This window comes from Trachurus trachurus (assembly GCF_905171665.1).
Source record: "Trachurus trachurus genome assembly, chromosome: 10".
NCBI lineage: Eukaryota > Metazoa > Chordata > Actinopteri > Carangiformes > Carangidae > Trachurus > Trachurus trachurus.
The window spans coordinates 6,661,600-6,684,618 of NC_139894.1; positions in this window are offsets into that span (position 1 = coordinate 6,661,600).

Here is a 23,019-nt window from a genome sequence, read left to right on the forward strand (position 1 = left end):
TTAAAACTTTTAAAAAAACAGTCAACTCTGCAGGCTGAATAAAAACTTAAAAAAAACCGATATCATTGCTTTATTATTATGATAATAAGGAGCCTTGAACGAACCTATGGTTTCCCATCACAAATTCACAAACATGCCTGACCAACAACTGCAGCTTCATTAATTCCACCCCATATGAATACAGCGCTTTTATCACTCCTAATTAAGACCCAACTTTCTGCTCAAACTATCACCCATTATCTCTCATCAAGGCAGATATTAAGATCATCTTCAGAGCACTCATCATGAGATTAGAAACAGCCACCCTCTCTTATAATACAACCCTGATCAAATGGGCTTCGATAAAGGCAGACATTCATCATGTAACATACGCTACACAATCATTTGGATCAGTGCAAGGAGAGACAAAAAAAAATGGGTCGGGTCCGGGCTATTTTTGGCAAATTTAGGCAAATTCTGAGCAACATACAGGAGAATAGGAAGACAAGCCAGTTGACCTTGTAATGTTCATTTTGCACCAGTTGAGGCTTGAACGCACACATTTAGTAAATCTGGCATGGGGTCGGACATTTCTGTAAGGTTTGGTGAGTTTTCGCCTATGGGAAGTATGATTTCAGCAGAAGAAGAAAGAAGATGAGACTGCACCTTTGTGCAAAATTTGGTGAGCTTTTGCCCATGGTTCGGTCAAAGGTATTTTTTTGTTTTTTTTTTAATTTAGAGGCTTGCTGTGATGCCACCATCAAGACTATTGTCTTGTGTTTCCAGTTGAGATCTAGCATTTTGTTCTATCATCACCATCACCCTTGGTGAGGTCTTGAACCCACATCCCCTCGCACCGAGAACCAGCTCCTAACTGACTGAGCTAACTGGCTGGTAGTGAGACCTGCTGTGTAGCTTCATTTATCGACTCAGGGAGTCACTGTCCGGGCAGCTGTTGTCACGGCAGATTTAAAAATGGTCAAAATGACAGAAATTCTGTTTGACAACAATCTGATAATACATAAATTGCATCTTGGCAGCATGGAAATGTTGGTGATTTGTTTTTAACGATAAGTGTTTTGCTTGATAAGAGAAAATCTGATGTTTAAAAATCCCACTCTCACATTGACTGCAGTTGTTCCCATGAGAGCAGAATTCAAAATGTTCTCAAAAATTCAGTTTTTGAGATAAAATTCTGGTATTTGCCAAACTTCATCAACCACGACTCCAAAATATTGTCCTTCTTTTTCAGGAAGACTGAAAATGTATTTAGCAAGAATGGGATGGTATATGTTTACAGTACTGTTTATACTTAAACGTTTTCATGCACTGTAGGCTCAATTTTTGATAAATCAAAAACAAGTTTTGTGGAGGACAGTCTGAAGGTGCTCTCTAGCAAGTTTGGTGACAATTGAGCAAAAATTGTGGTAGGGGATTTTACAGTTTTTGAAAAAAACTGAGTGATGGACTTCATAATTTGTAATGAGTTTAAGCGGACAGAAGTTTCAGCAGCATTGGGGCTACAGTTTGGTGAAAGTTTCAACACTGTACGTAGCATGTACTGTTGATTTTGTAGGTAATTTTAAAGTTTTTAAATTTAAACGCTTATTGTGCCCCCGAATTCAGCCTGCGCTACCCCGAAATGACGACGCAGGTTAACCGGCCAACCACCAGGAGACTGGGCTGCTGTCTCTGATATGACCCGCTACACCTGGTCGCTGCTCCCACAGGTTGAGCTTCACTTCTCCCAAAACATCGGAGAAAACTTCCAAGCAGCCGTCATTTGGATAAATTAACCGCATATTGGGCATCTAAACGGTTAATTACTCGCATGAAAAAATATTACAACTTAATAAAGTGACAAATAACAGTGCTACAGGTGAACATCGGTTTGCCTGGTTTGCCTGCACACGCAGGGCCGTTGCTAGAAATTCTGGGCCCCCTTAAAGAATACTAAAGTGGGCCCCTACCCCCTAACTTTTCCAGTTTTTTTTCTTAGACTATGTATGTATTATCTTTTTTATTTAGCCTACTTTGTTTTAATGCTAATGCAGCATTACTATGAGTATTAGTCAGGGTCGTATGCAGAATAAATCAGTCATACAAAGATTAGACTACTGGGATTTTTTTGTGGGCCCCACTGGGCGCTGGGCCCCTAGAATTATCATGACCTTTCTCCCCTATACAACGGCCCTGTGCACATGTCACCAAAGGTTATGGGTCAGCCCCCACCGGAAATAAACAAAACAACGTTAATTGTTATTGCGTTTTTTTAACACGTTAAATGTTTAAAATTAATCGCCAAAATTAACGCATTAACTTTGACAGCACTAATTATATTATATTATATTTATACTGTATGTATGTTGCACTGATCTACTGCTATTAAAACCATTACTTTTGACACCCAGTGAGGAGGTTAAAGAGCCTTGGTAGAGATGTACATACAGCAGGAGCAAGACAAGAAACTCCTACTCCCTAGTCCCTACAGACACAAAAAACATGTTTTGAATGAAGATGAGCCAGGACTGACAGATAAGGAAACTACTCATGAGTACCTACACAACAGAGGAATTATCTTATTATATGTATATGTTCTTGTGCATCGAGTGGCCACACAATCTGAATACTGTATTAGGTAATACTGTAAAATAATTCCCTTAATCTTTCTTTTATGAAATTAAACATATCTTATCGGTTTTTACTGGGAGCAACCACACACTGCAATCTTACAATGAATCATATTAGATATTCTGCACACAATTTGTGAATGCAATAGCATGAGGGGAGGTCATGAATACTAATAAGACCCTATACGTATACATCCCGACCGTGGGGTAACCCAGTCTACAGATGTTTTGATAATTTTGTTCACATACATGTCTCTAAAACAGTGACCTGCTCTGACATGGATAAACGTAGCAGTGGCGTGCCCTGATGCTGACAGCTGGCGTGCCAAGTTTTCCTGCAACCTCTCCTCATTAATTCAGCTCAGGTCGATGGTCATCTCGAAAAAACACACAGCGAATGGACTCCCCAGTAGCGTTCTTTGACAGTTACGTTATCATTAAAAATGATTACGATTCTAATAATGCTTATGTTTTAAAAGATCTGTTAGATATGGGGGAGCAATTAAATTACCTCCCACTAGATATAAAGCCTCCTGCCACTGTGGATTGTACTCATCACAGAGTAGGTAATTTTTCAAATCAGTAATTTTATCACCTGGCAGTGTAAACACCCACCCACAGTGCACTAGGCTGAATAAATTATAAGTAACATTTACATTTAAATTTTTTTTGTATTTCACATTTTAAACTAGATCCCATCCAGAGCCAGTAGGCCTAAGCAGGTTGTACAGAGCTGCTACACTGACATGGAGTGTTTTTTTTCCTTCTATCCTCTAAGCATTCGTTTTTCACCCAAAACACTTCTTGGAGGAAAAGAATAACAACCACGCCCACTTTTCCTGTTCATCAGATACCCCCCACCAATAGAATGTATTACAAAGAAGCTTTTCCTTAGCATGGCAGAGGTTGTCTTTAATGTCACATTAATACTAAATACTCAGTACAATATAACTTATGTTCTACCCTTTTTCCTTATAGGACATTATACAGACCCTCCAGGATTGCAATAAATGTTGCTTTATTGGTTTCTTTCTTTTTTTTTTTAATTTGCCATGGTAAATAGGCCTAAATATTGTTTAGTGGTAGTTGTAGCTGGGGGGTTTCCCACAGGAGTTGAATTTCAATATTTTCCGGTATTACATACCTTCCTAAACACAATGGTGAAGACATTTCTTGGGGAGGAGATTGGTCAAATATCTGATAAAATGCCCTTACTACTGATGGTGTATTGTCTTGAAATTTCAGACCAAGTCACAGACTTTACTTTCACTTTCGTCAACTTACCAACTGTAGCTTTAAGACATTTTTCTGGAAAAATGCACCTACTTATAAGTTCTACATGAATGCATTCTCTTTCAGTGTAACAAATTAGCTGTGTAACAACTCTGTAAAGTGAACACCTCATTTTTGCTGTAATTACAGTAGTACCACATTACGTGGGGCTCACTGAGAAATCACAGTCACTCATTCCAAGAAATTATGAGGAAAAAATAGAAACATTTCTTTCATGTAAATTGTTCATCCAAAAGAATGGATGTCATGCTCATTATCCTTTTGTAACACTGAAAAAAACACTGAAATGCACTGTAGGCTATTATGTTGGTCAGATACACATATAATCACTGCACATGTGAAATTGTATTCCTGTGTCTTTACACAAGTATCTGTTTAGCAGATTACAGTAAGCAGAGCACATTACTGTAAGCAGATACGTAGTTGGCATTGATTAATTGTTTATGTCATCTGAAAAATGTAAACTTATTCGTTCTATCAATTCGTTCTCCACAAATTGAAGAATATATGAACGTCTTTAAATACTCTTGCTGTGAGTGACTGTCATAAACGGTTAAGCTTTATTTATTTGAGTGAAAAGATGCAAAGAAACACGGCAGATAGATAGATAGATAGATAGATAGATAGATAGATAGATAGATAGATAGATAGATAGATAGATAGATAGATAGATAGATAGATAGATAGATAGATAGATAGATAGATAGATAGATAGATAGATGAAAGCTTTGTATGTGCAGATACTAAAACCTTCTTTTCAGGGAAGTGAAAGACATACAAATGTGCCTTATTTTTCTCATGACAGCAGTATAATAAATCCATCCCACTGTTATTTTTTCCCTTTTGTAGCTTTGATCCAAGGGTGAAGCCTCACCACCACATACAATAGCTTTTCTTAAACTATTGTCTGATCATAATACACTGAAGAATGTGGCTTTGGCGGATCATTTGCTGCTGTTGGTGCTGCCTGCTATAGGGAAATTGTCCCTCAAGGTTTTGAAAGCAGGTGATGTGGCCCAGGGACATGACAACGTGAAATGTGAAAGATTCTTCTTTTGTTTTTTTTCTTGTTTGTATATTTGCCATTTTGCGTGGGAACCTGGAAACGATGATAACTCGGCATGAATCAGGGATTTGCCAATAAAATACTTCCATGACTGTGACACCATGTTTTAACTATTAGGCTTAATTCCCCATGTCTTGGCCTGATGGCATTAGTAATTGCTTTTCTGAGAACACAATGCATTTTCCCCGCATTGAAATGTACGATATAGTTTTGCTTGCTTTGCCAGTATTATATGTCCTTAACAGAGATGAGCGACTGGCAAAGTGCTTTCTTAAGGAATTATCCAGATAATTGTTGGCTTTAATGTAAAGTCTCCACAATGTTTTAAGTTTTATATTTGCAAAGCATTTATGTGTTCTGGCTACCACACATACACTCTAAATGCTCTCACAGACAAAAAAGAAATCTTTGGCTATGCTTCCTAGTCTTCTATTCAGCCCTATCCACATGTTAGGAGCACTACCCCCAGGAAAACCCTACCACTCTGAAAAATCTTTGTGAGCTGAATCACTTCCAGACAAGTGGGGCAGAGATTTTCTGCTGTGCACAATGGATGAAATACTCAGTGGGGGATTTGAATTGGATGTTCCTTGAGTGCCAGAAATCATGAATTATAAGAAGTACACAAAATGCTTTTCAGCCTGCCTTTTCCTCTGCTTACAAAATCTATTGGTAACATCGTTTGGCTTAACATGTTTTGACATACAGTTTTGTACATGTTCTTTGACGAGCATTAATACAATGTGGAATTTGTCATGACTTGTGCAAATTCTCACCGGGACTCAGTGAATAGCTCTTTTGTCATGGATGAAAAGATGTTCCCCAATGAATTTGTCATCTTAGCATCTTCACACAGTCACTCAGTTTATCCATGGTTCCCTATTTCAGAGTATCGAATATGTTTGGATGTGTGGATGAACACAATATTCAATTTATTTTCATGTGTAAAACAAACATAAATAATAGAATGACTTCTAGGAGTCTGAACCAAATAGACATCATCAATATCAGATGTGCTTTCTATTTATTTACTTTTGTATCTTAGTGTAGTTAGTTGTTACAGCTCCCTATATTACTCTCCGGCAGTATGGAGTACACAGCTGAGGTAATTGTGAGCAGGTAAATACATACAAACATACAATTTATCAAACTGGCTTCAAATGATCATGCTGCCGGTACAGCCCAGGCTGCGTATTTATTTTTTCACAATGTCCTGAGCCTTGTTTACTCCGTTTAGCCCTCTCGAGCCTCCTGCCATCTTAATGAAAAGAGCTTCAGTGGACTGTCTGTCAGAAAATCAAGTGGCACTGTGATTCACTACTGACGGATCAATGGATAGGTCGCATCAAAACAAGCAGGAGTGGAGCGAGAACTGAAATACAATTTAAAACGCGTCAGCAAAGTGTTCCAAATTAATCATGATCTTAAAACTGATTCATTAGGTTTTTTAAATTATCTATCGGGCAGTTTTGCTTTTATTTTTTTTTTTTATGATGGAGTTATTACTGAAAATGCAGACATGAAACAAAGGGTACAGTATGATATCAAACAAAAGTCCCTCACAGGATTTAATTGGTTATGGTTTATGTGCTGTAAGACTTCAGCCACCAGTGCACTCTATTTTTTTTTTTTTTTTTGGTATTTTAGGATCTTCTATATTTGTTTTTATTATTTTGGGGCCTGCAACTTTACTGTCTTAGTTCACTCTTGCCACTCTAATGAGGGTCATTTCCAGCAGCGGCTGGCAACTATTTTCAGCATAAAAATGAGTACTGACAAACCCAAACAGCAGACAGACAGAAAAGTTTAGCTAGGGAAGAGAGTGGAACATTTAGCAAATAAAGAGAAATGTTTTTGCTCTGAAACAAACATAACTCAATGTGATGATGATATTGCCTGTGTGTAGTGCTCACACATTTGCCATATAATATGACTTGAGCAAGGTGATAAAATGTCAATGTTGAGTTTATAGCTTGTTGTACTAGTGACCAAAAACTTCTTAATCTTAAACTTTATGGTACTTGACAATGTGATTTCAAAATCAGTTCAGTATTGACAGACATTCTGGTCCATTTTGTGCTCACAAATCATTTGTGGATTATGCTCATTGCAATAAGATCCTGTAAAATCACAGGTCAAAATCAAAAGTCCCTAAATTTGAGAATGTGTTTGATTTTAATTTAAATGGCCTAATTTGTGAGAAAACCCGTTGTTCATCAGATAATTTTGATGCAGATCGAGTTTGTTATTTTTCTTCTAGACTGGAACATAAATAGCAGTTTACTGGCTACAGCAGTTGCAAATGTTGCCAATACCTCCATAAAATTTGGTAGAACTTGACTCGGAAACAGTAGCACAACTTAAGAGTTGTACTACCAAATACCAAGCATGTTTAGAGCTGTATACTATGCACTTTTTTTTCAGGCAGACCAGTGACATATTAACTCATTGAGTGCCGCGCTCCTTTCCAAAGTTTTAGTCAAGTGTACCGGCAATTTAGACCATTTTTGACTTTTTATGTAGAGCCACAGTGTATTCTATATTATTGCCACCAACACATACTGTGGCTCAATTGAAAGGTTTACCTTAATGCTTCAAGTGGCCACAAACCGTTTGTTTCTACGTGCCTCTGTTCCTGAGAAAAGTCAAGCTAAACATGGCTGGGTTTCACCAAAATCCCTCCTTTTTTTCTAGAAAAGGAGATACAGCGTCTTTTATGAAAGGTGCGCTGTTTGTGTCTGTCGCTCCCCTGACACTCGCATTTCTGGATCAAAGGGCTCGTATAAGATAAATATATACAACAGTTGTTGTTCTATTCACAAAACCACCATCGGGGGCGGGGGGGGCGCCCAGGGTTAACAACCCAGCAGCTGGCAGCTAGCAGCGACATCCTCCACCTCTTCACCGACTCCCCGGCGGCAGCTCGCGAGCTGCAACCGAGCACCGATGGAGCAGCAGCGGTTCATCCAGCGGGGCTGCGCCCAGGGCTAACTACCCAGCAGCTGGCAGCTAGCAGCGACATCTTCGACATCTTCCACCCCTCCACCGGCTCCCCGGCGGCAGCTCTTGGGCTGCAACCGAGCACCGATGGAGCAGCAGCGGCTCATCCAGCGGGGCTGCGCCCAGGGTTAACAACCCAGCAGCTGGCAGCTAGCAGCGACATCTTCCACCCCTTCACCGGCTCCCCGGCGGCAGCTCGCGAGCTGCAACCGAGCACCGATGGAGCAGCAGCGGTTCATCCAGCGGGGCCGCGCCCAGGGCTAACTACCCAGCAGCTGGAGGCCAAGGCCACCAGCACCAACGACCCTGCACCATCGGAGTCTGCCACACCAACTCACATCAGTCCCCCTACTCTTGCCTTGAGCATAACCAAGCATCCAAAGGTAAAACTCAGAAACCCTGTTCTTAAAAAACATTGTAGCACCAAGCTATTCAAAACTCTGAATCAATCCAGATTAACCTGGGACCCTCGTTGTAAACCAAGGGGTTTGTTATGTGGTCACTTAAACGCAAGAAGTATTGGTAATAAGCGGGAACAAATGGAACATCTCCTATGCGACTCGAATCTGGACTGTCTCGGTATATCCGAAACCTGGTTAAAACCAACATCTGCAGAAGCTCTGATATCTATGCCAGGATATCATGTGTATAGAAAGGACAGAGAAAAAGGTAAAGGAGGGGGCGTCTTGCTCTATGTCAGAGACAACCTGACCTGTAAACAGCTAGAATGGGCTAATGATAGTAAGTTCGATTGTGTTGGTGTGGAAATCACGCTGTCGAATGAAATGTCATTCACTCTTATCTGCCTTTACCGACCACCATCCGCTAACGCTGATTTCTTCACTCAGTTTAAACACATGCTGAATCACTGTGATAAAAACAAAGAGATTATTCTCATAGGTGATTTTAATATAAACTGGGATGATAAAAAAGGAAGAAAAAACCTCAAGGTTATAATGGACAAACACAATCTAGAACAACTAATTGAGCAGCCGACGAGAATAACGAAAAGTTCCCAAACGAGAATAGATCTCCTGTTTACTAATAAGCCTGAGAGGATAGCCAAGACATTTAATTTTTTGAACGGTATATCTGACCATAATATAATCCTTTTTTCTAGAAAGCTCACAAAGCAGAGGCTTAAGACGCACAGGGCACCTACCTCATCCATTACAAATGTTGTACCTAGGAGTCAGGCACCTCACCTCAAGGAAGCTCTGACCAGAATAGACTGGGAGGAAACACTATCCTCAATAAACATAGACACAAACAGTAATTCCTTTATTAACAAACTAAAAGAGATTATGTCAGCCTTTGCCCGCAAGGGAGGCCACAGAGCAAAAAAGGGTAAAAATCTACCTTGGCTAGATCAGAACTGTAGAAATCTACTTAAAAATAGAGATGTGCTACTTAAGCAGCATCTGAAAACTGGTCTGACCACAGATAGATTGAAATTTACCCATGCTCGCAACAAAGCTGTGCAAATGATGAGGAAAGCCAAAGCGAATTTCTTTGTTTCCATCATAGAAAGTGCTAAAGGCAATGGGAAGAAAACATGGCAAATATTGAACAAATTACTAGGCAAGAATAAACAAGAGACCAAAGCACTTGAACTAGAAGTGAACAATGACTTGGTAAAGGATTCTGGTATGATAGCTAATATTTTTAATAATTATTTTATAGATAGTGTAACTGATATCACAAGGCTTTTTACCCCGTCCACAATTCAACCCCGCCAGATTAATGAAAGTCACCCTGTTTTCCATCTTGAAAACATAACCGAGATGGAGGTAAAAAAGATTATTGCAGCTCTTAAAAACTCTAAAGCTAAGGATATTCATGGTGTCGACACTAACTTCATCAAGACACATATAGATGTCCTAGCTAGGCCCATCTCTCTCATGGTTAACCAGTCACTCAATCAGAAAAAAGTTCCGTCTTCCTGGAAGAAGGCATCGGTGATACCTGTTTTTAAATCTGGATCAAAAACACAGGTAGCCAACTACCGGCCCATTAGCATCCTGCCTATCGTCTCAAAAGTTGCTGAGAAATGGGTAGCAGCCCAACTTATTAAACACCTTGATAAAGGATTTACCCCACTTCACAGCATGCAATTTGGTTTCCGGTCCAATCACTCCACCGAGACGGCAAACTGTTTTTTTATTGAGAATGTTAAAGGGTTACTGGATAAGAACCCCTGTGTAGGTGCAGTGTTTTTAGATCTCAAAAAAGCATTTGATACTGTCAACCATCAAATTCTTTTAAACAAGCTCACTCATTTTAATCTTTCTGATGAAGCTATATCATGGTTTAAATCCTATCTGTCAGATAGATCGCAGCAAGTCAAGATTGACAATGTCATGTCTCACCACCAAGCTTGTCATGTTGGAGTCCCACAAGGATCAATCTTGGGACCTTTGCTATTCTCCATGTACATCAATGATCTTCCTGATATTTGTCCAGATGTTAGAGTCTTGATGTATGCTGACGACACTGTGATTTATACTCAGGGAAAGGATGCAAAGACAACGGCAAAAAACTTAACTGATGCTTTGACTAGGGTTCAAGACTGGTTATGTAATTCGTGTTTAATGTTAAATACAAAAAAAACTGTGCACATGCTGTTCACCAAAAATGGTACAAAACACACTGAGCCACCAATGTCTGAAAAAGTGGTTGTCTTGAACGGAGTAAAATTGGAGTCAGTAACCCATTTTAAGTACCTTGGGGTGTTACTGGACTCCAACCTCACCTTTAAGAAACACTCCAAAAAAATAACCAACACTTTAAAATTTAATATACAAAATTTTAAACAAATCAGACCTTTTATTACAACGGAGGCGGCAAAAGCCTACCTACACTGCTTGATCCTTTCACATATTGAATATTGCTTCACAACCTGGATGTTTGCTGGAGTCACCACTCTCAAACCTATTAAACAGCTATATAAAAAAGCAATCAAGGTGTTTGATCAAAAGCCCCAGTCTTTCCACCTCTGCCCAATTTTGAAAAAATATCAGTTCTTGACATTCGAGAACTTCCAACTACTCAAAAGTTCCTGTCTCATTCACAGGTCATTAAATGGGTTGGCACCTCCACCACTAGGCCATTTTATTAAAAAGAAAAATAGCGCAACAACAACGAGAGCTACCACCAGAGGTGACTGTGAGGTTCAGTTTAGGAGAACAGCATTCGCACAGAAGGTTTTATCAGTCCATGGTTGCTCAATGTGGAATACGCTACCTCTGGCCATAAGGGAAATATCAACATATGTAGCATTCAAAAAACAGCTGAAAATATGGCTTACCAACAACCAAGCCTGCCAACATTAAGGGCATGCTTGTTTTTGTGTGAGTACGTGTGGGCGTGTGTGCCTTGTATACTTGTTTCTTCTGTTTTTTTTTAAATATATTTCTTATATTTCTTCTTACCAAAACTGTAGGCACTTTACCTCTGGCACTTTAAAATCCAGCACTTTATTATAGCACTTTTTGTAAGCAATAATAGCACTTTATAACAGATGCACTTTAATGGTTCCTAACAGCTCCCGAACCTATTATTACAATGCTGCTCTTTCCACTGCAGCTAAGGTTTAAATTTGTAATGTGATTTGTGTAATAGTATTGTGATATTGTGATATGGTACTCGTACCATACTAAATGTTATAAATGTTGTTATTGATGTTTTGTATAATTGTCGTTATGTGTGCCGCGGGACTACGGATGGAAATTAGCCCTGAGCTAAATCTGGTGTATTTACATTTTTTATAATGTTCATTAATATGCAAAGTCCCGTCACAAATAAACAATAAATGAAATGAAATGAAATGAATGAAACAACAATAACACAGACGCACCGTGCCGTGTCACAGCTTCTCCCCGCGGAGCGTGAGGGTCAGTCGGCCACCGCGGCTCGGGAAGACCGGTCCCGCCGGTGGTCGCGGTCCTTCTGTGGTTCGGGTCGGTGATGCCGGTCTGCTTTGGCCCAGAGACCATCAGATTTTACCGCGGGAGGACTTTGGGGAGGACACGGTGTTGCTCCAGATGAAGACCGGGCGGACTGTCGGCTGAGAGCTTCCTGGTTCAGCTCCGAGCAGCTCGAGCAGCTGCGCGGGTGAGAGCAGAGCAGCTGCGCTGCATCTGCATGCAGAACTCGTTTGCAGAAGCCGAGTTATGATAAAAACTTCCAGATCATGAGCTGTCATGTGACTTTGATCGTCATCTATTTCAGTTCTCCTCGTCGTAGAGTCCCCAAATTTACATATAATGTGTATTAAAGTGTCTATTTTCATAATTTAAAAAAAAAGCAAAAAACGTAAAATTACGTTTTCGGCACTCAACGCATGGGAACGAAAAACGAGAAATTACGTGGTTGGCACTCAATGAGTTAAATTGAAGAGAACGACACTAATACGTCTGAAACTACAGGTCCTACTGTATGTGTATGTAACGAACGGTCCAGGTGCACTCACTCACCCATAAAGGACGTGCAAACCCGAGTGCTAAGCGGCCATTGACCTCTTGGCACAACGGTTTGCATCGTTGCACACTGTGCGGGAGACCAGGGTTCGAACCCCACCTGGGGCAGTCCGTAATGAAACACAACGCAGAGGGCTAGATAACATCAGCTACATGTACTCAAAGCTAAGTGCAATTATTGGATTAGTTTAGCCCAAGTAGCAACAATTCTAACATCATGGGATATTGTGTTACTAAATTCCTGATCAATACACCAGCTACTTAGGAGGAGAGATGACTTATTTGCAGGCCTTGCAAGGAATGATTCTTTGTAATATTCAAATCTGAAAATTGACACCACAAATCTGAAAAAACTATGAACGTTTAAACTGTGGTTCAGTGACAAGTCCATTATCTGGAAATAGTCTGTTGACCATATCTAGCTGCAGCACAACTCAGACATAGCAGGCTCATATGACAGCCGACTCCTGTGGTTTGCCCTTGTACTGAGCATATTCAGCAATCTGGATTCAGGAATCAGGCCCACTCGAGTATATTAGCTGAAACACATGAAACACCCTTCGGGGGAAAACAGCAAATATTTAGTTGAAAAAATATCACAGAAAAACTCTGTAATCTTATTTGCATAGTCCCTTGGGAGTTTTACTACAGTATATGTTTTTAAACTCCTTTAAATAGCCAGTCTTCATGAAAACCCACACTCAACATGCCCTGTAGCTGAGGCTGTCTGCCAATGCAGATTTTTGTAATGACATGTTAAGAGCTGGCAGAACAGATAATTTACATAGTAGGAGGTACTGTATGAAGATAATAGTTTCTTTTGGCAAGTGATTAGGTGAGGTATGATTCCTGATTTAGCGGTTAGAGAAATTATGTAAATTACCAGCTTTTCTGCATTAATGGTTATAAATTGTGATCTTAACTGATTTTCATCATGTTACTGCAATGATCAAACCGTTTTGAGTAATAAAACACAAATTGTTGCATAGTTCTTTTACATATTTGAAACACTCACAGTGTAGGCTATAAAATGTATATGAATCCCTTGGCTAATGACTTCAACAAAAGCTAATTGGAGTCAGGAGTTATCAAACTTGGAGTCCAATCAATGAAACTAGTTTGGAGCTGTGGGTCAGAGCTACTTTGACTTATAAAAGAACACTCAAACATCTTGAGATTGGTATCCACAAGAAACATCTGCTGATGTGAATCGTGCCCTCGCAGGAGAGATCTCAGAAGACATACCATCAAGAGGAGTTGATTTGCATAATGCTAGAAAGGTTACAAAGTCATCCCAAAGAGTTTAGATACTGATCAGTCTACAGTCAGACAAACTGTCTATGAACTCTGTAACTACTCATCATAGGAGTCAGCATCCGGCATGAAGCATAATTAACAGTAACATAACTAAAAAAAAAACTTTAGACTCACAGCTAAAGCCATAAAAGAATCACTGGAGCTGCATAAGATCATGTGTATGGACATGATGGAGGGAGCTGCAGCCAAAACACATTTCCGCAGCCTTGAAGTTTGCCAAAGACCACATTGATGCTCCACAGCACTGGGAAACCTCGGCTGAATGGTTTGGAAAAAACATGCAGCCCTATGGTGTTAAAAGGGGCAGAACAGATGTCTGTCCACCTGCTGAAGCAGGACAATGGCCCCAAACATCAAAGTAAATCTCCTACAGAATGACTTCAAATTAAGAAAATCCACCTGTTGGAGAGGCCCTGTCGGAGCACAGACATCTATCCCATAGAGATGTAATGGAATATGACCTGAAGAGAGCTGCTCACAAGAGACATCCTGAGAATATCACCGAGCTGTTGGAAGAACGGTCTAAAATCCCTCCTGTGCCTTGGAAGAACTGGTTTGAGGTTATGGCTGCCAAAGGAGGTTTGGCCAGTTATTAAACCACTGCTTTTCAGTACCAGCACTGTGAATGTTAATGGGGTTGTTCAATAAAGACATGAATTATGACTACTGTTTATATGATATTAGCTTCGGCAAATTGTATTTGTGTGTAATTGTGACTTAGATGAAGATCTCATTGCTCTTAAAGGGATAGTTCACCCAAAATTGAAATTTCACTCATTATCTACTCACCCTCATGTCAACTAAGGGCTGGGAGAAGTTTCAGAGTCCTCCGTGGCTTCTCAGAGTTACAGGGGGTCTCAGCGTAGCAGTGCATGTCCATATACAGTAACGGTTGTAAATGGATACCAATTGTCTTCGTAACAAAAAGACACACCAAAAAACATCCAAATACCTCCATGCTGCTCGTATGTAATGTCCGTCTTGTATTGAAGCCCCGAAATCCTTCGTCCAAATTTCACGAACCGGGAAGAGGAGCTTCCGCGACAAAACAAGCTTGAAATATAGACTTATTTAATTTTTTTTCGGGACAATTTCACATTTCGGGGCTTAAATACAATATGGACATTACATACGAGCAGCATGGAGGTATTTGGATGTTTTTTGGTGTGTCTTTTTGTTACGAAGACAGTTGGTATCCATTTACAACCGTTATATGGACATGCACTGCTACGCCGAGACCCCCTGTAACTCAGAGAAGCCACGGAGGACTCTGAAACTTCTCCCAGCCCTTAGTCCACATGAGGGGGAGTAGATAATGAAATTTCAATTTTGGGTGAACTATCCCTTTAAGAGCATTTTAGCACTCTGAATTAGCATTTAGCTCACAGCATGACTGCAGACACTTACTGTGGTCTTGCAGTTGAAATATATTACTGTAGTCAAAGTACACATATTTGCAGTTAAATTAGTAAGTGAAGAAAGATGCTACACAATGTGATTGAAGTTTACCCAATGCCAAGTTATGTTAGTGTTCTGTTTTTAGTTTTCAGGCTTTGCTGTTGATTTTTTTTTACTGTCATTGTCAAAGTGGATTTATGGCCATTAATAGGAGTTGATAGCAAAAAACTGAAGACTCTGCATTATGGTTAAAAGACAAAGTGCATCATCCCACTCTGAGGGAGAAAAAGGTTGTTTTGAAGAATGTACTGTATCATCTCACCATGCTGCAAGGACTGGGTTCTGGATACTTTTCCAAGCATTATAAACACAAAAAAAAAACAGATTTGCCTTGAAGGTGCACCTTGTTTCACTTCATCTTATGTCAAGACTCCCTGAATCCTCATATCAGTCTTTCATTAAATTGAACTTTGGCTATAAAAAACATCCACTATGTCCCATTATTCCTACCATAGCTTTAGACTTTCATAAATCTTGTGTGTAAAAAAAAAAGAATAAGGCAAAATCATGGCCAATTTGTTGAACAGATTCAATATATTCATTAGATGCAAGAATCATTAATCACCGAGGAGGAAAATTAGGTATTTTGTCAGCACCATAATAAGCTTGGTATACCACATTAAAGAAACAAATATAGTGAAGAAATATTGAACAAATAGTATTTCATACATTACAGAGAAGCAAGGAAAAATGTTATTCAGGCATGGGACTAGTATTTAGTGACTCGGCTCAAAAGCCATCGAGTGACTCTTCTTGAATTATAAATGGTATTATCAAAGTCAAAATCATTTATTATAGATTGATTATCATTTATTATTATTCACTATGTGAACCTACAGGTGCTGTAGCACAGTAAAGATCTCATACCTGTCAGGAGTCTGGGGGGACTGGACCTAAATGCAGACACGGACAAAGGGGTGCAATGAAAACAAGAATATTTATTCAACTCATGAGTAAATCAGAACACACAGGGAATCTCAGGACATGGCACAGCACAGGGTTGAAACGCAGCGCAGGGACATGTGGGCGCCTAGCAGGCTTTAAGGGATAGTTCACCCAAAATTCAACTTTCACTCATTATCTACTCACCCTCATGTCGACTAAAGGCTGGGAGAAGTTTCAGAGTCCTCCGTGCATTCTCGGAGTTACACATACAAAAATTAAATAAGTCTATGTTTTAAGCTTGTTTGTAGCGGAAGCTCCCAGCACTGCTCTTCCTGGTCCGTCCAAATTTCACGCGATTTGCATTGACACCCAGTTCACGGCTCCGCAAATCGCGCGAGATTCGGGCAGAGCAACACTGGGAGCTTCCACTACAAACAACCTTAAAACATAGACTTATTTAATTTTTTTCGGAACAATATCTCATGTTGGAGCTTCAACACAAGAGGGACATTACAGACAAGCGCTATGGAGGTATTTGGATGTTTTTTGGTGTGTCTTTTTGTTACGAAGAAAAGTGAGCTCCATTCACAACCGTCATATGGACATGCAGTACTGCACAGAGCCCCACTGTAACTCAGAGAAGGCACGGAGGACTCTGAAACTTCTCCCAGCCCTTAGTCGACATGAGGGTGAGTAGATAATGAGTGAAATTTGAATTTTGGGTGAACTATCCCTTTAACCCTAGCAGGCCGGGAGCTTCTGGTTGGCCTGGATGAGGCTTGGTCCTCCCTGTGCCAGACGGGATCCCCAGAACGGGTCAGCCTCTGCTGGGTATAGGTTACTGAAGCTGTTGCTGGCGGCGAGAGGAGGCCTTTCCTTACCCTGCCTGGCCTTTGGGAGTCAGAGGCAGATGACTCTCTCTTGGCTGTTTTCTCTGCCATGTATGCAAGATACTGGAAGAGAGTCATCATGTGGGGAACGGATCGGTCTGCTGGGTCCATTGTGGTCTGATCGTTCTGTCAGGAGAGTTGGGGAACTGGATCCAAATGCAGACAGGGACAAAAATGGTGTGATGAAAACAAAAATGATTTATTCAAACTCACGGGGAAACTCAGGCAACAATGCAAGGTAGAAACACAGGGACACGGCATGGACAACAGGGGACAGAACACAGGAAGCACATGGAACCAACACAGGAAGACAAAACATGGAACTACAAAGTAAAACAGGAAATAACAGAGGACATGACACTAAGACAAGACACAGGGAATTGATCACACATGATATTAGGGCTGGGACGATATGCTTTTCTCCCGATTCGATTCTTCTACGATTTTTTGGATGCCGATTCGATTTAAATTGCAATTCTACGATATTGCCGATTTTTAGTCAGGCTTCTCAAACCTTTCTGACAAAATGAGTTATAGACTGAGATAAACTGCTACATTTTAATTAATTAAAATTTTAATTAAATTAATTTTAATTTATCTGTACACAAATACTGTAGGAGCCTATAAATTAACATACTCCATTATAAAGTGAACTTAAACCCTTTTTCAAAACCTGGACTCTCTGTATGTTAAAAAAATTGCGATACTTATGTGAATCGATTTTTTCTCCCACCCCTACAAGATATGGAACATAACAGGGACACAGATCATGACAATACCCTACTTTAAAATTTTTTTTATCAGATTAGAATATGTTACTTGAGCTCAGTATTTACATGTATATCCAGTATGAAATTATCTTGGTTTTCATGTGTCACTCTCTTTGCAGTAAATCAGTCTGCCGTTATGAACGGAGCGACCGCTGACAAGCCATCAAATCACTCGCACTCCAGCTACCAGCAGGTGACCGCACCAACAAGTGAGAGCAAATGGCTTTAAATAGGGCTTTGCAAAATGTCAGTTTCCACACATCACTGAACAATCTCCACACCCCTGGTCCTGACCAGCGCTGCCAGGTCTGTCACAGGAGGCACTAAACAGGTCGAGCCACAGGAGAAGACGTTCAATCGTACTGTGAATTGACAGTCAATTACTTTATGTCTGCAAGAGACAGCAAAGCCATGCAAGATCCATTTGTGGCATGATCGAGGAGGTGACATTTAACTGTGAGGCGCACAGCACCACGGAGTGTGTGCATGCTTCTCAGTTGTATCGCATTTGGGTTTTAATATAAACCCAGATAAGCTAAGCGTGGAGAATATTGATTAAAACAAAAGCAAAATGTGTGTCTTTATGATTTTGCCTGTATTTTACATAAGCTTCTGTCATCATTCAACTTTATTTTAATCATGAAGGACTCAGGAATTTGAACAAAAACTTTTAGTCCTGCAGTCGAAATATCATTATATTAGAAAGTGATGAGGAACAGATTCTGACGAACACAACCCTATAGACGCTTGGCATGAAACCTTGGAGGTGAAAGGGGAGGAGGGTGGTTGCAGCAATCTCCCTGAACTGGCAGCTGACAGCAGAGGAGAGACCGGATTTAAAATTTGCCGTCAATCAACATGATCGAGATCTAAACAAATGACTGGCTGACCCACAATAGCTGCAGTCAGCTAATTGCAAAAAGCAGAAAGAGAAGAGAATTGTGAAAGAGATGAGGCGTAAAAACATGCTATGCTATGCCTCATTACCTTTTATACACTAATAACACACTTTGCAAAAATACATTTTAGAGGAAAATTATAGTAAAATCATATAGTAGTACACTACAGAACAGTAGTTGCTGCTTAACTTACTCTGCATTAAATTCGTAGTGATAGATGGTTGGGCAGACTTGAGGTTTACCAAAACACCTAATTATTGGTGAATCATTGTTGCTTTGGTGAGTTAGTACTTTGTCAAAATATAACCAAGACCAGGACCTACCCTCACAATAACTATGTGCTTGAACATAGCCATAAAAATGTTCATTAATTCAGTTGCCAGGAAATAAAGGGCAATAACTCTGCAGATTTGTTCAATAAAACATACAGATTTATGGTCTGGTATAAGCTGACTGGCTAAAAAAACTTCCTGTGAGCTGAGCATCCAGCACTTTTGACTCACTTCTCAAATTTCACACCTGACTCAAAATAACTGTCAGATTGTTGGCTGCTGACTTGATAGACTATCAGCTGTTGGCTTGGAACGACATTTCATAAATTGCAGTAGACACAACTGAATACAACAGCCTTTGATTTATCTACTGTGACAGGCGGCAGCTTGTTTCAAATTGTGTCTTTATCCTTTTTAGATAGATGAAAGTATCGGCGTCACTTTCAGACAACACCGCACAGTATTTCCACTTCTTGGCGGTCACATCAATTTTGTAAGGGTGAGGCTGGGGAAGTTCAAATAATTAATATTTATCAAGACATCTCTACGTGTTATTATCTGTAGATGAAGTACTGTATATTCCTCATTGTGCCTGTCTACTCAAATGTCTGCCTAATTGTGTTCCACTTATCCTCAGACCTCGACAATATGCATACTTGTACTCTTCCTGCTTGAATCATTATGTTTTTTAAGGATGCAATTACATCTGCAATGCAAAGCAACGCTGAGTGCAGCGGCGCCGCAGCTCGTTCGCTGTGGTCCTGGTGAAACGCTACATAGGGAATGTGTTTTATTCAGCGGCGTCTCCTTCTTATAGAGTTGCTGTGTCTCACAGCTGGGTATCATTGATTTGCATGGGGAGAGATAGAGAATGACGCCACCTAATTCTCCTGTTATCAGCATTTCTCGGTCACTCAATCAAGCCTTATCGTAGTGCGCTGCTGGTTGTGTAATGACAGTAATAAATTTAGAAAACAAAACATCTCCCTTGAAGTTCATTTTAAGTTTCAAAAGTTTCAAAGGGTGGAATTACACACTGAACATGAATACACCTGGGTTTAGAGCAGCATGTCTTTGAGAGAGACAATAAACATCTTGCTGCAGTTCAGCCACTTGTGTATTAACACATTTCATGGCTTAGTAAATGAAGTGGCGCCTAAGTAGATAGATTGCTCAATGAAAAAAATCCAGATGCATTTTTACAACACACAAGGTCACTGCCTGCTATCTTTGTCAATGAGACTGCCCATTGATTTCCTTTGCCCATAAACATTTGATCAGAAAAGTACCTACTGCTGACATATTCCTTTCATTTAGAGAATGTATTGCTCAATTAATGACCTTATATTTTCATCCCCATTTGTGAGGTTGTCTCTGTCTGCATCTTTCAGAAACATCTCAAATCTCGTGCATTGAAGTCAAATTGAATGGATTGATTCAACTGTGGATGTAGATCTAAGCTCATTTCTACAGCAGGAATAATTTCTAAAGGCGCATGTTCTTTCATGGTCAAATTTCACCATTAGGCGTCAACAATTTAACCATTGACCATACAATCAAAAAGAAGCTTTTAACCTTAAAGTTTAATCTGCTGATATACATGTTAAGTCTTGTTTCTTTTTTTCATTATTTTCTTCTCCTTCTCATCTCTTTCTCTTGAGAGAGGCAAAGGATCAAAACATTGTGAGGCCTCTGGGTAAAGTCAAGAGTCACCATAAATTCAATAAAATAAAAAAAGAACCTTTTCATCCATTATTCTGTAGAGCTGAGTGTCTTCTCTCACTACTAATAAGCTGGTCGACAGAAACATGCTCAGAAACACGCTCACTTTTCAAAGTTAAGTGGCGAGTTATCATTTAATATTTACCAGATCTGAATAATACACCAATGTTGCCGAGCAAAATTGTCAACACAAACCACTGCATATGAAGTACTCTATCTCCAAGACAAATCCTGCTCGTCTGAACCCTGTTAGAGAAAATGAACAAATGAGAACAACCCACATACAACCAGCAAACAACATGAAGAATTCAACTATCCAATGGGCTGTTTTTTTCTCCCCGTGTTTTGAAGTGTGAGAGTGGAGGGCATGTTGTTCATCATGATACACTTGTCAAAACAAAGTTGCATGTTGTAATTTTCAAACAAGCTGATTTTCCAAATGCGAAGGTCTTTATCTTACATTTCCATCGAGATGCTGACATTTCGTAAGACGACGGATGTGTTCTGCTTAAAAATTCTGTAGCTCTCCCAAACTATTTTCACGCCCTGTAAACATCATGGCTTCAATGCAGAACTGGAAGAAGATGATACAAAGCAGATAAAACACTGTCTGACAGAGTGACAGCAAAAGGATTTCTCCAACCCCGAAACTCTTCAAGGAAATCAAAAAGGTTAATCTGATGTTAAGGAGGTAATACATCATATCCACTATAGAGGTGTTTGGGAAATATAAAAATACCAAGTAATAAAAACAAAATGACAACTAGACCCACAATGTCATCATCAGGGTAATGCAACAGTGCATCAATGGACCAGGCCCTACTGCTGCAAGGCATAATAGTAAAGAGAAAGTTGTATAAAACTTTAAAATCGCGTATGAGGGTATTGGTGTCTGCCTGATCTCATCCACAGTGTGATTGACAGTTTGCTGCAGAAACACAGTGAGTTGTCCAAGAGAATATGTCTGAGTTTGTTTTTGAGAGATGAATGGCTTCATTGGTGCTCCTGGTGGATGATTGGAAAAGCAGCCAATCAACAAATGAAGAAAACACTACAGCTTGTTAATTTACTTGGAAATGTCAACAGTATAATCCTCTTATCTTTAAATGAAGGACAATATCGTTAGTTTTCTAGGTGAAATGGCTTATAATGTTTGTTTTTTAAAATCAGTATTATAGCTCGGAGGTATGAAAACAGTACTTTACAGTATTTTCCTGAAACCACATGCTTGACTAGACAGTGAAGTTTAATTTTTCAGCTATCTTTATCATACAAAAAAAGAGTATCATTTCGCTTTGCCTGTGCAATCAAAATACATCACATATGCAAACAACCTATGTTTGCACCATGAGATCAACAACGTCAGACAATATCTATAACAATCAAGTTCTATTTCTGACCAGCCAATCTTTGTGTTTACATTAGTACATTAAAGCACAAGTGAGATTTGAGCCTGAGCTGACACACAAGCACTGCTGGTGGGCTCAGATATATAGATAGTACATAATGTATATAGATACATAACACAATATATTGCCATACCCATCAATTAAAAAAAATGCCAGTGGTCAATGTCATATAAAAAATGAATTTAAGTACGGTAAATAGATTTCAATTTCCCTGGTACTGTATTATTTGCAGTGTGACAATTACGGAGTCAATACTGAAATAGGTTTTTCTTAGTCAAGTCTCAGAGGAAACATCAGGAAGCTGATTCGCCATTGTGTGATCAGCACTAGAGGCCCGTCATTTGTGAGGGCACCCACTCTGCTTTGCTGACTGGGCTCCCCGCTGTCGTTTCTACTTACCACACCTTCAATCTTTGGCCCCAAGATGACCCTGCACACACAATGGGATTCATTCAAAGGCTAACTGCTGACATCCCTCAGCTACATTTTCTGTCTTCTATCTTACTGTACAAGTGACATGCAAGCTGCCCAAAACACTGGATTACTGGGGCATTGAAACTTTTCTAACTCTACTTTGCTGCTCTGCATGGATACTTTTAAAGAGACATTTTTACCTCAATGAAACAACTTTAGAGTAATTGTGATGGTTTAATAAATGGCTGAACTTGTTACGGGGGTGAATGGAGGCTCTCTGCCTTCCGCGTGTGTCACTTATTGCATCTCTTGGCTGAAAACCAACCTTGCAAGAAGTGCCGCCTGGTGTCCCAGGTCTTGTCTCTGTGACACCACAACACAAACGCGCACCATAACCTGTAATCTCTTGTTTATGACAGATTAAAAGACACAAATATAGCCTACATGTCATAACATTGTATAAGATATATGACGTTATCTACCGCTCTATTGGTTGCTTTCTCACAAGCTTTGTTGTAAACAAATGCACATGGCCAG